Genomic DNA, 13,210 nt, shown 5'->3' with positions numbered 1-13,210 from the left:
AAGGAACCACAGGAACAAGACGAGATGTTGAAGACAAAGGGAAGACTGACAACAAAGACAATAAATCAGAAGACAAACAAAAATGCCATTGAACCAGGAACAGGACACACAGCAGAAGCAGGAACCAGGAAGCAAGGATCAGGAACCAGGAATCATGAACACAGAGGCAAAGAACTTCTCCAATGGAGTTGACCTATTACTGAGGCACTGGAGGGTTCTCTGTCTCAGCCCTTTATAGGGCTGGCTAGATAACATGATCAGGAGGAACCTCCAGAGGTTACATGCTTCTCGCCCTTTAAATTTAGGGCAATCATTGCACACATGCACTAAAGAAGGGGGGCACACTTTGGGGATCTGGCAGTGTCTTGCTGCAAAGGGAAAAGCAGTTGTGGCATGGCCTCCCGCTGCACTCCGATGCCGGGAGCAGACGGGAGCCTGGAGGCTGGCGCGACAGTCTGTCAAGACTCTGAAAGCTGGTGCGGTGTTGGGAGGTGAAGAGGGCTGGCCTGGCCTGGTGGGTACGGGATGGGCCCGTGGTCCACCAAATGCAACACATTTCATGTAAAAAATGAAATGGGTTATTGCCTCAGGGAGGGGCAATTAAGAATTTTTGCAATAATGTCCATGTGAAAGCATGGGTATTTTTACAAGAAAAATGCCACAATTCAAATGTACTATTTATTTAAATGAGCTGGCAGCATGAGAAAAACGTACTGCGCTGCTGGCCCATTTGGTGAAGTACTTTGCTGGATAGTGCATTGTCCCTTTAAGCGTGAGCTACACTGGAGGTTATATAGGTAGAATGTCTGTCCTCCTAAGTGAATTTCCAGGTAGGTAAACAGGAAGTGTGTATCTTTCACAACACCCATACATTTAGCTGCATTAAAATCCCATTTTTTTGGAGGGAGCACAATAAATTGGTTGGGGGAGAAAACTACAAGAGCATAACTAATTTTCGAAAATATAGTCACATAATCAATGCATTGTTTATGTTCTCACTGGAACTGACTTCCAAGTTGGTGCTTGCTTTCTATCTGCACACCCACTCAGTCTTCAAACACAAGCAACGCAGGTAGTTTGTGTTTGAAGTTCAGCTTGCTTTGTGTGGGTTGAAAAGTACATGGGCACTATGTCAGTTACATTTATTAAAAATTTACCCCCGTCTTTTCCCCCTGCAATATAAAGGGAAGCAATATGCATATCAATTGCATAAAAGTCAAACACATTCCAGGGTTTATTGAATTCTAAACTAGAAAATAAAGCAAGATTCTGGATGTGTTTACCTCTATGAGAACTCTGCAATTTGTGTTTCCAGAGTTAATACACTGAATACATGCAAAGTGGCAAGAAGTGGCATAAACAGAGAAATATTACAAAAGTTAACAATGTTCCTATATCAGTATCTGACAACATTAAGGAAGCTAACTATTATGTTAGAATACCGAGCCTCGTAAATGAAAAATAGAAAGCTGAAATGAGCTTTACACAAAGAACGACCGTGCTTTAGACAAGACACATGCATTCTGCAACATTTACAACAAAGACTTTATTATAGCTCACAGAGGAATTAATGATAGCAACTCCCATGTGAGATCCACATTACCATAAAATGAAAGGAAAATCTATTTACAGCACCTCATCATTAAATACAGTAACTGAGAAAATTGCTTTGATTTATCATCTAATCAAAGCATGCATCATATTAAAATTGAGGGCAACATATATTCCATGGTCTTCTTCCAATCTGACTCTATGAAAAATCTGGCTTGGTCCATTTAGCAGTTGCTCTAGTAGACCATTATGTTGCCATTCTTACTAAGAGCCATTTCAGTGAGTGCCAATATTTCATATCTGTTCCAAATATCATGGCTAAGCCACTCCTTAAGTGATGAAAAAAATGGAGAGTATTTGCCGGCTCACGTCCAGAGAAGCGTCCATTTTATAACACGCACATCTATGCATGCATGTTATAAAATAGCTTGGGCAGATGTACATTGTGCACAAATGCTGCATCTATTGCGTAAGTAGGGGAATTATTTTTTTTGGGACACCTGCAGATGTCATAGCTAGTCTTCCCACTTCATTCCCATTTCACCCAGTTTAGCGAAAAGACTTCCAAACCTCTCTAGTATAATAGTCTCCCTTTCTCCCATGTTAGCCCAACTCTTAAAACCCCGCTGTCTAGCCTACATTTTTTTTTATTTTATTACTTACATGCCATCCATAGCAGTAGTAAAGTTACGTAGCAGGGACCCCAGCGCACATCTCTTGGCCTTCCCTGACACGTTCACGCCCTACTCAGGCCATGCCCACCCTCCTCTAGGGATCTGCAGAGGGACGCCATATGTTGCATTTGGGATTTGTATTCATCGGAGGCAGATATGTTGCATACGGCAATGGGGGCCCCCAATACGTTCATGCGTTAATTCTTATTCGTTTCCCGGCTAAAATTGAATTAACTACAACCCCCCACCCTCCTGAGCCCCCCAAGACTTACCAAAACTCCCTGGTGGTCCAGCGGGGGATCCGGGAGCCATCTCCTGCACTCACACCCTCAGCTGCCGGTATTCAAAATGGCGTCGATAGCCTTTGACCTTCTATGTCACAGGGGCTACCAGTGCCATTGGTCGGACACTGTCACATGGTAGGAGCAATGGATGGCTGGCGCCATCTTGTTTAAATTCGCTCCTTTAGACGGCCAAATAATTCGGCGAAGATTCATTGTATTCGTGGGGAATCGCGATATGTTTCGCTTCCCCATGAATACAACGATTATGGCCCTATACGTTGCGGATTGCCAATACGTAGGAAACGAATACACATCCCTACTCTCAGCCTCTTTTTAGAAACTTTTGCCTTGTGGGCACATCAGGAGATAAGCATGTGCCATGAGCGGCTTATAAAATCCACTTGACGCACGCCTTTCTCAACTTGGGCACGTATCTCCCAGCTTTGAAACGCGCAGGGCTTTTAAAATTTGCCTGTATGCATGACCAGATAACTTTGAGTCAAGGTTCATGAAACCATAGCTCCAGCTGGGGCAGCTTTCCGATTGATTTGGAAACTGAAGGAGCAGCAGGAAACTGCCAGGTAAATGATGATGATGATGGTTAAAAAAAATATATAAATATTATTCAACATAGATTCTGATAACTTTATTGATATGGAAATGCTTTCCCGGCTTCCAGTTTAAGTGGCTGATAATTTATTTTCTAATCATTTACATTACCATTATGTGACAGCCATGCCCTTCGATCAGTGCTAAGCAAGACTGGCAACCAACACTTGAAAACGATAATTTAGAAAATAAAACGTGTAGAACAGTGGTCACAATGGGTGTCATAGTCGATTGACCTTATTGTCTATATTATGGCTTAGATTTACAAGAATATTCCCTTCCTGGTCACATCCATGTAAATACAAGCTGCTCTGTTTAAATTTCATTTGTTCTGTTTGCCAAGTGGCACAGCCAACAAACAGCTTTCCAAGGAGAAATCAGTATTTATTCCAAGGACATGAAAACTAGCAGGATTTCTGGAGATTCAAATCAGCGTCAGGACAAGTTTATATCCCTGGCAGATAATGTAGTGTGTTGAACTGTAAATAGTTTTCTAACTGAATATTTAAAAAAATTATTAAGATTTTTTTCTAATATTTGATTTCATAGCCTGTCTTTATTTTACCTGGTTTTGCAAACATTTGGTGTTCACACAGATTTTTACTGCAATAAATAGGGTCAAAGGAAAGACAGATGGAGTAATTTAATCCATAAAGTATTTAATTATTTATCGTTTGATTTGTAACATCAAAACTTGAAACACTAATGAAAAAGGACCACCCCCTCCACAAAATTAGTATATGACATATCTAGTGTATAACAAAACATACAGATATCCCCTAGTATCACCCAAGCCAATTTTGAAACATTTTGGGGAAGGTGTAATAAGATCCATGTTGAAATCCACACTGATTTTTCTGCCTGGATTTTTTTGGTGCATGCAGCAAAAACCACCGGCAGAATGGGATGTACTAGCAGTCATGTATGATTAGATACACATATAAAATCCACCTATACCAAACACACACACCATAATGCTTGCAGTAACGTGCGCTCATGGCCCTATGTAGTAAATTGCACGGACATCTGGGTAGAAACCCGCACAGTCACCCATCAGCATATCAACACCCGTGATTGATTCTCGGGGGTGAAAACCTTTCTTTTTCAAAAATATGAATAAATTAGTGGTGCAGAAGTTGATGTGAAGGTGGTTAGAGCAATATCTAACCCACTTCATAATCAGACTCTGGTCGCTGACGAGAGCATGAAATGCAGATCGGTGGTGATTCTTCCTCATCAGGAATCTGCTTTCTCTCTACCAGTTCCATTTGCCGCTTAGCTGACCCACAAATACATCAAAAAAACCGGTATCAACACCAGTGCTTTCACTTAACTTATGCCCTGACCCAGGTGCTTTAAATGGGGTAAATAAAAATAAAATAAATACCCAATTGTTGCTGAGGCCATGAGAGCCTGGGGAGCTCCTGTCAGCCAGAGAGAGTCCAGAAGTGCTGTGATTAGTTTTTAAAAAGATAAATTCTGTTCAGTGCAGCCGGTGCCACAGCAGTGCTCGGAATGCTGCTGCGGCCAGCTTAAGCCAGCAGTGTCAGGGCTGTAATCAAACCCCGGGCATGATTATTACAGGGCAGGCCCAGGGGTCCTCACATATTTGGTGCAGTGATGTCAGTGAGAGGCTGCCTACACAGTGCCTGTAGGAAAATTAAAGTTTAAAAGGTGATTAAAACTTGTCAGAAACTGGGGTTTGGTGGTGGTGATCACCTGGAGAGATCATATAAATATGGCTTTAACCCTTGGTTTGGGGAAAAATGTTTATTATGTAAGTTAAAAATATAATTAGCTGTAAAAATTTTAAAATAGTTAATATGAAAAGACTACTGTTACATTTATTTAGAAGATAACCTGAAAGTTTGGCGTGATTTTGGACTGTGCAAGTAGAGTTTTCTTATTGGTTTCAGTTTCCAGTTGTCAGAGTCAGAGAAAAAAAAAAAGAAAGCTCTTTGCCATCCCATAGACAATGCCATGGTAACGCCATGGTAATGCTGGCCTACCCCAGGGCCTATGCAAGGCAGCTGGCTGATTAGGTCTGCGTAATAATACCAAGGTGAGGCAGAGCACAGAAAGAAGTAATTTACCTTTAAAGAATGTTTTGAACATACTAAAAATTCTTTTGAAAGCTGTGTTCCTTAGTCAAGGTGTTCTTAAATGATTTCTTGGTGGAAAGAATGTCTGTTAAAGTAGATGAGAACTATTTCTTGAGAGACTTCAGAGGAGTAAGGATCTCTTCTGAGGAGGTTTTCAGAATGCATGTTGTGACTGCATAGAGAGGCTCTATGTTAGAAGCTGCAAGGAGAGCCATGCAATGGCCTTATCTTCCCTAACGGCCCCTTTAACCCCTCGGTTAACACCCGTGCTAAGAAAAAGGAGTGTGTTTATTGAAATTTTAGAATTTAGCATTGGTAGTATGGTAAACTTTTTGTGCTCTGCGATAATTCCTGTTTTGCATCTTGTGCAGAGAGAGAAAGTAAGAGAGAGAGAGACTATATATATGGCCCTCATAGCAGTTAATTATTTATATCACTATGGAAGGAGCATCTAATAGCTCAAGTGGTGGTTTAGGGTTTGAGGGCAGTTTTTCATGTAGAGTGAGACGTAGGAACAGCACAGTACACCTCGGTGAAGATTTGATGTCATTTGGCGAGAGGAAAGTCTCACAAAGATGACATTTCTACTACGTTCTCTTACCCTTGCTTGATGGATTCTATATTAGGGGAGCATCAAGCTAGGCTGAGATAACATGAAAAACTGGCTCCTCAATCACCACCAACACTTCTCCTTGAGCTATTAGATGCCCCTCTTATAGGCATACAAATAGTTGCACACTGAGAGGGCCTCCCCAGAGGCACTCTCTCTCTTTTCCACTCCACTCCCTCTCTCTTCTCTCCTCCCAAGCCCATAAGTAGTTGAAATACAATTCCAAAAATTGATCACAAATTGCATTACAGCCATTTTGATCATATTGCTCAGCTTAATGCCAGGAGAAAAGGTGTAAGAACAAACATAAGAAATTGCCATGCTGGGTCAGACCAAGGGTCCATCAAGCCCAGCATCCTGTTTACAACAGAGGCCAAACCAGGCCACAAGAACCTGGCAAGTACCCAAACACCAAGAAGATGCAATTAATAGCAGTGGCTATTACCTTTAATAAACTTTATTAATAGCATTTAATGGACTTCTCCTCCAAGAACTTATCCAAACCTTTTTTGAACCCAGCTACACTAACTGCACTAACCACATCCTCTGGCAACAAATTCCAGAGCTTAATTGTGCACCGAGTGAAAAAGAATTTTCTCCGATTAGTCTTAAATGTGCTACTTGCTAACTTCATGGAGTGCCCCCTGGTCATTCTATTATCTGAAAGTGTAAATAACTGATTCAGATCTACTCGTTTAAGACCTCTAATGATCTTAAAGACCTCTATCATATTCCCCCTCAGCCGTCTGTTCTCCAAGCTGAACAGCCCTAACCTCTTCAGCCTTTCCTCACAGGGGAGCTGTTCCATTTCCTGTATCATTTTGGTTGCCTTTCTCTGTACCTTCTCCATCGCAACTATATCTTTTTTTGAGATGCGGTAACCAGAATTGTACATAGTATTCAAGTGCGGTCTCACCATGGAGCAATACAGAGGCTTTATGACATTTTCCGTTTTATTAACCATTTCCTTCCTAATAATTCCTAACATTCTCTTTGCTTTTTTGACTGCTGCAGCACACTGAGCTGACAATTTCAATGTATTATCCACTATTATGCCTAGATCTTTTTCCTGGGTGGTAGTTCCTAATATGGAACCTAACATCGTGAAACTACAGCAAGGGTTATTTTTCTCTATATGCAACACCTTGCACTTGTCCACATTAAATTTCATCTGCCAATCTTCCAGTCTTGCAAGGTCCTCCTGTAATGTATCACAATCCGCTTGTGATTTAACCACTCTGAATAATTTTGTATCATCTGCAAATTTGATAACCTCACTCATCGTATTCCTTTCCAGATCATTTATATATATATTGAAAAGCATCAGTCCAAGTACAGATCAATGAGGCGCTCCACTGTTTACCCTTTTCCACTGAGAAAATTGACCATTTAATCCTACTTTCTGTTTCCTGTCTTTTAACCAGTTTGTAATCCATGAAAGGACATCGCCTCCTATCCCATGACTTTTTAGTTTTCTTAGAAGCTTCTCATGAAGGACTTTGTCAAATGCCTTCTGAAAATCCAAATACACTACATCCACTGGTTCATCTTTATCCACATGTTTATTAACCCCTTCAAAAAAATGGAGCAGATTTGTTAGGCAAGACTTCCCTTGGATTTTTGGGTAAATCCATGTTGACTGTGTCCCATTAAACCATATCTTTCTATATACTCTACGATTTTGATCTTTAGAATAGTTTCCACCATTTTTCCCGGCTCTGAAGTCAGGCTCACTGGTCTATAGTTTCCCGGATCGCCCATGGAGCCCTTTTTAAATATTGGGGTTATGTTGGCCACTCTCCAGTCTTCAGATACAATGGATGATTTCCTGCGTTAAAACCATGCAATAGCATGCATTATGCGATTGCACGGTGTGATATTGCCCCTCATTTTCATGTCTCCCAAAAGTCCTCTCTAATCCTGTCCCTTCCCAAAATTTGCATTCATGCCTTGTGATAGAGTTATTATCGCATGCATTATGGCATTAACGCTTTATTATGTGCGTTAACGCCATAAAGTATTTTGATGAATGTGAGAGAGAATGATTGAATATTTTCTTTACTTTGTGAGCTCTCTCAAAACAAGAATCCTTAGACAGGGTGGAGATACTTGTTTTTTTATTTCTATTAGCAAGAACTTGTGTCATTTATACACAGACACACTAGCAACATTATAGACTGTGGAAGATTGGCGGTGTGAGGCAGTCAGTCTTTATTATTGATTTGGTTTGAGATAGCATAGTAGGTGAACCACTGTATCCTGAGACTTTGTGGTCAAGAGTGGTAGATCAGGTCCAGTCTGTGCCATCAAGCAGTGTGAGCTATTCTTTGATCACAAGCCACCAAAGCTTCACATCATTCCTGGGTCAGCACTCTCTACCCAGTGTTCACAATTAGCTCTCTCAAAATGTATTACCCACATACCCAGCAATCACAGAGAAAGGGTCGATTTTAGAAGTAGCACTTGGCCGTCCATGTGCATGTGGTTCCCTGCGTGCGCATATGACACGTCAATTTTATAATGTGCGCATGCTGGCGAGCACATATTATAAAATCTGAAGGCTACATGCACAGGCGTGTGGCGCACATGGGGGGAGGGGAATTTTCATTAAATATGCGTGGCAACGCAATCGAGCCTCCCCCAGCTCCTTCCGAGTCCACTCCAATTAAGGAGCGGACAGGGAGGGAACTTCCCTAACCCCCTACCTAATCTTCCTCCCTCTTCTTCTCTCCTCCCCACCCCTAAACCTAACATGCGCAGATTACTTCTGTGGAGCAGGAGTAATCTGCATGCGCTGGCCAGCTGCCAGCGCATGCTTCCCCGGGACAGCATCGAATGGTGCTGTGCCGGCCTGCCCCCCTTCCTGCCCCCCTTCCTGCCCCCCTTCCTGCCCCCCTTCCTGCCCAGACCCCATCCCCAGCCTGCCCCTTTGGAAAGGCCTGGCACTTGTGTGCGTATCAGGGTTTACGCGCCTGGCTGGGCCGGTTATAAAATGCACGCGGCGCACGCAAGGCCTGGCCATGCACATAAAGCCCAGTATTGGTGCAAGCGGACCTTTGAAAACTTACTTGTAAGTGCACACCAATGAACTGTGACACAATTTTGGTAAACTGCACTTGTACAACACACACGGACATACAAGAGTTTATTTATTTATTTATTTTATTTATTGGTTTTTATATACCGCCGTTTATCAAGATATCACGTCGGTGTACAGAGAACATATTAACATACGCCTTGACGTTATAAAATGAACGCCTTAGCTTTATACATAAAGGGGCGGATTTTAAGAGCCCTGCTCGCCTAAATCCGCCCAAATCCGGGTGGATTTAGGCGAGCAGGGCCCTGCGCGCCGGGAAGCCTATTTTACATAGGCCTACCGGCGTGCGCAGAGCCCCGGCACTCGCGTAAGTCCCGGGGTTTTCGGATGGGGGCGGGTCGGGGGGCGTGTCGGGGGCGGGCCCGAACGAGCGGCGTTTTCGGGGCGTGTCGGGAGCGTTCCGGGGGCGGGCCCGGGGTCGTGGCTACGGCCCGGGGGCGTGGCCGCGCCCTCCGTACCCGCCCCCAGGTCGCGGCCCGGCGCGCAGGAGGCCCGCTGGCGTGCGGGGATTTACGTCTCCCTCCGGGAGGCGTAAATCCCCCAACAAAGGTAAGGGGGGGGTTTTAGACAGGGCCGGGCAGGTGGGTTAGGTAGAGGAAGGGAGGGGAAGGTGAGGGGAGGGCGTTAGAGGACTCCCTCCGAGGCCGCTCCGATTTCGGAGCGGCCTCGGAGGGAACGGGGGTAGGCTGCGCGGCTCGGCGCGCGCCGGCTATACAAAATTGATAGTCTTGCGCGCGCCGATCCAGGTTTTTAGCAGATACGCGCGGCTCCGTGCGTATCTACTAAAATCCAGCCTGGAGCGCAAACAAAAGTAGGCCTATTCGCGGAGTATGAAAATCCGCCCCTATACGCATTAACTTTCTACATAGAACAAGATAGTTTGAGTTAAAAACTATACGCCAAAGAATTATATATAGAACAATTATGTAAAACTAAAATTAATACAGTGAACAACTTATTAATGCGGAGGGGGGCAATCAAGGCTTAAATTAAATGGGGCGGATTTTCAGAGCCCTGCTCGCCTAAATCCGCCCAAATCCGGACGGATTTAGGCGAGCAGGGCCCTGCGCGCCGGTAAGCCTATTTTACATAGGCCTACCGGCGCACGCAGAGCCCCGGGACTCGCGTAAGTCCCGGGGTTTTCGAAGGGGGCGGGCCCGAACCGCGCGGCGTTTTCGGGGCGTGTCGGGAGCGTTCAGGGGGCGGGCCCGGGGGCGTGGCCGCGCCCTCCGGACCCCCCCCAGATCACGTCCCGGCGCGCTAGCGGCCCGCTGGCGCGCGGGGATTTACGTCTCCCTCCGGGAGGCGTAAATCCCCCAACAAAGGTAAGGGGGGGGGGGTTTAGACAGGGCCGGGCGGGTGGGTTAGGTAGGGGAAGGGAGGGGAAGGTGAGGGGAGGGCAAAAGAAAGTTCCCTCCGAGGCCGCTCCGATTTCGGAGCGGCCTCGGAGGGAACGGGGGTAGGCTGTGCGGCTCGGCGCGCGCCGGCTATACGAAATCGATAGCCTTGCGCGTGCCGATCCCGGATTTCAGCGGCTACGCGCGTATCTACTGAAATCCAGCGTACTTTTGTTTGCGCCTGGAGCGCCAACAAAAGTACGCCAAATCGCGGTTTTTGAAAATCTACCCCTATATACGTGGCAATATACCCCTATATACGGGTCAATAACAGATATGACAAATTAGGATTACATATAGCTTAGGATTAGTATTGGTGAAAGTATATTAGTGTGACAGGGAAAGGTGGGGAGGGGGATAGAAGGAGAGAGAGGAAAAGTTGGGAGAGGGAGGAGTTCAAAGTCATTGAGTTAAAACAGGTTAAAGATAAAAGTTAATACTTACCTGGAGATTTCCAGAATTGCTTGAAATGACAAGTTAACGCAAAGAATCAGATTTCTTGAATTAAAGTTGAAATTCAACGTTTGTTCACATTAAGATGTAATCCTTGTACTGGAACCGGTTTCTATTCCAAACTGTTAAGAATTGGGGTGAGCGTCACATATGAAAAATTGTTTTCGTGCACCATATGGAAATTATTTCATCAAAATTATTGACATTATTGAAAGGTTTGTTTGTTCAATAATCACACTTGTTACTAGAGGTGAAGAACCTAGAAAATTATCAATTTGCCAGCAAAATAAAATCCTTTAATTTAATGATAAATGTGCTTCTGAAATCATTTTTTTATTTTGATTTATTTTCTGGTGAGGACATTCTGGGTGTGCAAACTATCTCCATACCATCTTTAAAAGTGGAAACCCCAATAGCCTTACCATCTAGCTACCCACGTGACAGTGCCTGAGATAGTTTGGTGTCCAAAGGTGTTTACAGTGCTAAAAAAGCAAATTTAAAAAGCTGCAATAACCTGATCTCCCTGCTAGTGTGGCTCCCTGCATTGCCCATGATTAAATAATCACTTCCTATGCATGCCATTAGCATGCACTTGCGCAGGACCTGACACATTTTTTTTTAAACGGGTTTATGCATGCTTTTTTTCCCCCACACTGAATATGATATTACATATGCCTATGAAACTAGCATGGGAAAAACACACGCAGAAATCCACATGTAGGCGCAAAAACCTGTGGCAGCCTTTGCGCTGATTATTACATCAGCTCCATAGAGGCCAATTTACTAATATACATGCGAAAATGTTTTTTTTTTAAAGTGCATGTCATTAAAATTATCATGCACACAAAAACACTTAACTAATATTCTTAGCACATATGCTAACAAATTGCCTCAATAACACATAACATTATTAGCATACATGCTAACCCTTAAATCTGTAACTTCTATTGGCATCTATGAGCTATCATACAGTTGCAACATGTACAAACTGAGCTGAACAAGTGCAGTGCTCTTTTTCCTCATGGCTCAGCTTTTTTGCTTGGCACATGCGACTGGTTGTCACCAGCTAAATTTTAGCTGGGCAAGTTATTATTCAGCTAAACGTTTACCTGGATAAAATGAGGTGGTACAGGCCAGGGGGCTTTCTGAGTGTGTGGAAAAAAATGTATCTGGCTAGTGCAGCACTAGCCAAATAAATGTAGCCAGCTCACTCTGGTTGGAAAAATTGCCAGATGACTTTAAGGGGGGGGGGGGGGGGGGGAGGGAATAAGTACCGTCCCTGAACCTAAATTTAGCATCCAGATCCTCCCTTTCTGTACTCTGATAATTCCTATTTTATTAGTGTATGCAGATAAAAAAAGAGGCAGTCTGGGGCAAACAGTTAACATGCGTAAGTTGCTATCTGAACATTTTTTGGTATGAATTGCATCATATAAATAAATATATGTAAATAAATAAAAATAACTTTTAAAAGACACGTGTGTGTACATTGGGCAGCTTTCTTGCTTAACCTTACATCTGTTAATTATCTGGCAGAATTGATATTAGACTTAGGAACAATGTCAGGAACTATTTTTTCATGGAGAGGGTGGTGGATGCTTGGAAAGCCCTCCCAGAGGAGATGGTGAAGACAAAAATGGTAATTTTAATTCAAAACAGGATAAAGACAGAGCATCCCTAGAAGCAAGAAGATAGAAATGATGCCCTGGGCTAAGGGAATGTGGGTAACCTACTCAGAGTGGCACTTACAGCCCAGAAACAAGAAGACTAGAGAGTAACTTGCTTAGAGCATCAGTTATAACGCTGAACAAGGAGGCGAGGGGTTAATTTGCATGGAGTGGAAGTGGATCCCTTACTGGGCAGACTGGATGGACCTCGTGGTTTTCATATGATGCCATTTTCTCTGTTACTGTGTTTCTTTCCAAAGAGAAATATGGGAAGATGTGCTATAGTTCAAGGGTCCATGGGTAAGGTTTTTTTGGTTTGTTTTTTTTTTACAGTATTTTCTCTTGTAAATCAGTTTTATCTTTCAGTCACAATGCATGCTAGTAGCTGAGCCATTTCAGTAATTTTCATGTTAAATAGTTTGCACCTGGTCTAGACAAGCCCTTAGTGACAACACACTAAATAGTGGTTGGAAAATGCACAATATTTCTTGTGCACTTGCTTAAGACGATATTGCTTATGATTTTCCTTTATTTACAAGGAAACATTTGCTAACTTTAAGGTGTACCTGGTAATGTTTTCTAAAAGCAGTTTAGTATGCATGCTGGGGCCTTACGGCTGGATTTTAAAAGCCCTACACGTGCAAATTCCGGCCTTTACGCGCGTGACCAACCTCTTAAAAAATTTGCCGGCGCGCGCATGTTAGAAAATTGGTGCGTTCATGTGTGTGTGCCGGGAAGTGCGCGCACATGGACGCACGCTCGC

Source organism: Rhinatrema bivittatum, chromosome 6 (assembly GCF_901001135.1).
Source record: "Rhinatrema bivittatum chromosome 6, aRhiBiv1.1, whole genome shotgun sequence".
Taxonomy (NCBI): domain Eukaryota; kingdom Metazoa; phylum Chordata; class Amphibia; order Gymnophiona; family Rhinatrematidae; genus Rhinatrema; species Rhinatrema bivittatum.
The sequence above is the reverse complement of the archived record's forward strand: the minus strand, read 5'-3'. Positions refer to the sequence as shown.